The sequence below is a fragment of the Vicia villosa genome, linkage group LG7 (genome assembly GCF_029867415.1).
Source record: "Vicia villosa cultivar HV-30 ecotype Madison, WI linkage group LG7, Vvil1.0, whole genome shotgun sequence".
Taxonomy (NCBI): Eukaryota; Viridiplantae; Streptophyta; class Magnoliopsida; order Fabales; family Fabaceae; genus Vicia; species Vicia villosa.
Window position 1 is genome coordinate 117,463,953 of NC_081186.1, and position 6,000 is coordinate 117,469,952.

The window sequence follows — 6,000 nt, forward strand, 5'->3', positions numbered from 1 at the left end:
ATTAGTTTACACTGTCAGTGCACTACCTTTAAACTTTTGTTATAGTATTCGAAAAATTATAAATATAATAATAATGTACACTCTTTTATAATTCTATGCAAAATCATTTTTTTTAAAATGTCAACTATTTTCTTATATTTTTTAAAAAATTCATTTTCAAAAGTCTTTCTCTTCCCTCCCTTCCAAACTTCCAAACATAATAATAAGAAATGCTTATACTTCAAATTTTGATATGCTAAATACAAGACTGTTTTGTTTTCATACTTTCTTTGTTCATTTGCAATAACATTAAATGGTTGTTACTTATTTAACATTGTGAATGTCAATTTTTATGATTAAAGTGAACTATGTATGAAAGTGACTTATACTATAATATAAATAGATTAGAAAATGGTATACAACTTTCTCAAACTATATTTATATCCTTTGATTTCTAAATATAATTATTAACAAATGGAGTAATGGACTAAAATAAATCTACAAGCAAGAATTATAAATCATTTTATGTACGAAAATAGAAAAGGCATTACTGACTAAAAAGAACAATCAAAAAGCTTCTGGATGTGACATAACGGTGATGAATACACTTGAAGACAATTGCTACGTTTACGACTCCTTATTGGTTACTTCACATTAGTTCTTATACAAACAAAAGTAACATTGTACCATTACCTTTCTTTGTTTTTTCTTGCTTACATTCTGCACCACTATTTCAAATCTATTAATATTATTATTAGCTTAATATTCTTTTTATATCCTTTTTGTCTGGTACTTAATTTTAATTTTTAAAGTTCATTTTGATCCAAAATAAATCTATATTACTCTATTAATTAAATCTTTGAAACAAATAAAAAAAATTATATATAAAATTTGTTTTTACTTTTTAGATTCATAGAAAAAAGTTATATATATATATATATATATATATATATATATATATATATATATATATATATATATATATATATATTTATTGTTCCGATATATTAAATATTTAATAAATTTTAAAAAAATTCATATAAATAGAAGCAGAGGAAGTATAGTTGAATAATTACGATGCAATGATGATGTAATTCTTTTTATACGACGTTGTATAGCATTTAAAATATTATTATTATTATTACTACTATTATTATATTTTTAATAAAGACAAATTATTTAAGAAACATATCAATAAAAAGGATGGAGAGTTATAAAATTTAATCCATCAAACAACTGACAAAAATGATAGTTGGACATATTCATTTTATCTATCAAAAATTTCAAAAACACAAATAAGAAGTGAATATCACCAAGTGACATAATTAACAAAAACATTACATCGACTAATTTATTTTTACATGCATTTTTTTCTCTGAAAATGTGAGATATCCGAATCTAAAGGAAATATAATATGCAAATTATTCTTCCATATAATTAAAAGAAGTCAATGACTATATTCACATTAAAAAATGCACGAATAACCATTATTGACTGAGTTTCAAACTAAAGATTTCTCAAATTCCGGCTATTAGCATATTCAATGGCAAACACGGTTTCATGCAATTCAGTTTGAAAGGATGTGCAAATTTCTATTGAGAAAACTTCAAAGAATATTAAATTATCCCTAAATATGTCACCACAAGTAAATATTCTAAGATTTTATTTTGAAGACTCATTTGTGTTGCACTTGTTAGACGCTAGGCTTAAGGATCTAGAGGGGGGGGTGAATAGATCTCACAGAGTTTTTCGGAATTATTTCAAACTTAGGCGAAAGCGTATCGCGATCGACTTGCGTCTATTCCGAACCTCTATTGAAAGAATCAGATATGTGATAAAACCACAAAATAGTTAAGGATTAATGATGAAAAGATCGCTCAGAGAATCAAACAGTTGTACTAATGTAAATCGTTTAAACTACTCGCTTGATTAACTTGTTTGCAATGACTTGATAATAGTTGAAGCAATATATCAAACACTTGGTGATAATAACCAAATTGATTATGATTCAATGTGTGGTGACTTGTGATATTTGTAATAGGTTTTAACACACAAGTTTAACACTTGAACCTTTGATCAATTTGCAATTATAACTAGAAATAAGCGAAACGTAAACGAAAAGATAAAAGCAATAAGAACACGATATTTGTTCGGGCAGTTTGTCGATCGTCCTCGCTACGACTACATCTGCCCCCAATTCCAAAAGGGAATTGGGATGTCTTTCATTATGATTGAAAACAGTTTATACAAAGAAGATAACAAAGCGATAACGATAAACCGAATATGTTGATCCTTTGAATCTTCTTCCCCTTGATCTTGAGCCAGATCAAGTATCTTCCAAGAGCTTCACTTTGATTCCCTTGCTGCAGTGTATTGAATTGCTTGAACCCTTGTTCTTCACTCTTCACACTCAGCTGAATCTTTGATAAAGCCTCTTGATAAAAACCCCCAAAATTCACCAATCTTGGAGGACAAAATCCGTAGATTTTATTCTCCAAAAACCCCACAAATCTTCACCCACTAGGAATCTTCAATTCCGTTCCATGGACGTTATCAATCTTGAACGCAAACCCTCAACGCAAAAATGATTGTGTGTAGTTGTGTTGGAGTTGAGACGAAGATCGAAGATGAGAAGCCTTTGTGTATCTTTCAGTTGTTGGTGTTGAAAGTTTAATAATTGACAGCAAACAATATATATGGGAGCCGGTGTGTTGATGCAGAGCAAACATACAATTTTGACATTTTTGAGAAGGTAGGTTGACCTGTTTCATTGATTAGGTCGACCTAACAGAAGCAGATTTAGTTAGGTTGAAATTGTTCCCAGTTAGGTCGACCTGTTGGAGGTTTGGGTCGACCTAAAATCAGTTGAAATGTGTTTTTGGGACTTTTCTTCAGTTTAGGTCGACCTAGGAGTGTTGGTTAGTCGACCTAACAGTGAGGTGTGCAAATCTCTTCAATTTAGGTCTACCTAGGAAGGTAAGTGGGTCGACCTAACAGTGGCATGTTTGAATCTTCTTTGTCTGCCTTAATTTGAGTCGACCAAATGATGTACTGGGTCGACCTAGTTGATGTAAAACCACATTCTGAGTAATTTTGAGCTTTATAGGTTGACCTAGACACAGGGTAGGTTGACCTACATTGTCTTGAATAGCCAATACTTGCCTCTCCTTGAGTCATTCACTTGTGCCTTTGTTGTTTGTTCACTTATGGTGTTTGCCATGAATCAAAAACTCCTTGGTGAGTATAGGTTTGTACTTACAGCACTTAATCCAATTATGACTAGGAAAACACCAATTAACTTGTATGATTTTAGATGTGGGAAGAGGTCGATATTTGATGTCAAAGTATGTAATAATTGTAAACTCATGAATTGAAGAGTACATCTGTCCATTGAAAGAAATAAATGTCTTATAGACTAACTGTTTTACATGAAGAATGTAAAACATAAACGTCAATTTTCCATTTTGAAATTTGATATAATTTCTTGTTACCAAGTTTTCCAAAGAAATATTATAATGAGAGTTTAGATCAGATTTTGAATTTGAGAGTTGCAATTTCTACCAACAATTTAGAATAAACTTTCATCGCCAGTTTTTATTTTAATGTTCATTTCAAACAATTGCTTCCAAGCCAAAAAGTAAGATGTATGTCAATTTAAGAAATTAGTGTTATGTAGTTTCCACGTCATAATTATAAAAAAATCACCTTAAAATCATATTTTTTCTCTTTCGAATAAGTTGTCGTAATATTATACATTATGCTCCAAGTCATTAATGACTTAGAAGGTGGCATGTAGGGATGCCAAATGAAATTTGTCCAAGCACGTTCAATATGATACCTCTTAGTACATTCATGGGCATCTTTTAAAAGATAGATCATAATTTGTGGATGATGTCCAAATAAGTTTATCTGAGTAGTATTATCAAATGACAAGTTAATCTTCAAAATAAATTCAATAGTTTGAGGTGTGAAAAAGCCATAGGAATGTTCTAATTAATGTCTTAAATAATTGAGTTGACCTTCACAGTTTACATAAATTAAATATCTACAAACAATACTATGTGTAAATCTTTAATTTTGTATCTCACCCAATTGTTAATCCATAAATCTATATTCTTCTCAATACCAATCTTTCATCTACTATGTTCCTCTAGAAAGGAAAATGAATGATTAATGACAGACCATATATAACTCAAATCACTTAAGAATACATCTTATTGTCCACATATTTTCAATCGAAGCTTCATCTAAGATTAAAGTATCATCAACATAATAAAGACGAGGGACAAATAAGCTCGGGGAGCCTATTCCAAAACATGAAAAAAGATTCAACCCAACACCCCAATTAAGAAGATCATTAAGCTGTTCCACAAGAAGAAACAAAAAAGAAAAAACATGTCTCCTTGATTCAAACCTCTATGGATACTTATCTCCTCAGTCAATGACTCATTAACCAAAAAAGCCAAATTTACAGAAAACACGTAAGCATGCTTCAAGCCGTGTCACTTACCATAAAAAACTAACAATTAATTAGTCCAAAAGATCCAACTAATTAAGTCACAGTCCTTTACAAAATCCACCTTAAAAATTAGACACTCCTTATTAGGTTTTTTAGCAAGGTCAACCAACTCATTACTAGTTACTACACCATTAACCAAAAGGCGTCCTTCTAGGAGAATTAATTCATAAGGCATGATGAGCTTATCAATAAATTTGGCAAATATAGTATTCAACATGTTCGTCGCCAACTTAGAGATAACCAACAAAAAAGATATGCTGAAATCTCCTAAGCTAGTAAATGAAACGATCTAGGGAATAAGAGTGACAAAATAAGAGGAGAAACTCTAAAGAAAAAAAGTCATGTAGTGAAATTCCTCAAAATTGGATAAGAGATTCCCCGTAATGTGAAAATCCCCCCCCCCCTCTTAAGTTGGTGACTTCTGGTTGAAAGGAGAAATTAAAATTCTCAAGCCCGAAAATCTTATTCCCATCACACTGAGAGTCCGTCAGATCAATCTCTAAATGTTAAAATAGAGAGCTTGGTGACTTCTGGTTGAAAGGAGAAATTAAAATTCTCAAGACCAGAAATCTTATTCACATCACACTAAGAGTCCGCCAGATCAATCTCTACATGTAAAAATAGAGAGCTTAGATTTTAATTATCCATCGAGGAAAGTGATGGAAAATCCACCTCATCAAAAATGGACGTTAATACATTGGTTCCAAAAATTGATGAGAGAAAAATCTAGTCACATCTAATCTCTACCACTCCCCTCCACAATCACCAACTCGAAGGGTCAATAGAGAAATTCCCTTGTTGCTTCTCTTCACACATAGATGAAAGAACATATTAGCATCCCCTTCTTTTAACCATTAAGTCTTAATTTGGAAGAGTTGTGAATCTCTAATTCTCAACAAAGACTAAGATAAGCTATGGTCGTTGACCTCTTCCCTAACTCGAATGGCTGAATAGCTCCTTGAACCACTTCTAGATCTGGCTTCAAATCCCTTCTCTTAAGGTGTTAATACAATGGACCATGTTACCATAGACTTCTTATTCTAAAATTTCAGCCCGTCTGTTTTGCCTTTTTAATAAAAATGATTTTTATAGCGTTACATAATTTTGGGTAAAAAAAAATTACAAAGAAACTTTTCATAAAAGTTTCAAATAAAAATTTGATTCGAATAGTTATTCTCAAAATGTTATTTTAGGTATTTTATCTTTTTATTGAATTTTTTTTGGATATTAGAATTTTAAAAAATCACTTAATTTTGAAGTTATTTCAAATAGATTTTCATTAAAATCATTTTTAAATACCATTTTTTGAAAAAATTGCGATTTTGACTATGTTTTAGTCTTCAATAATGTTTGTTTATGTTATAGAATATCAAAAAGTAATGATAAAATTTAGAAAATGCGAATATAAAAAACTTATAATATTTTAAAAAACGATTTTGTAAAAAACGATTTTAAAAAACGATTTTGTAAAGCTAAAACAAATTGAACACACACACAAACAC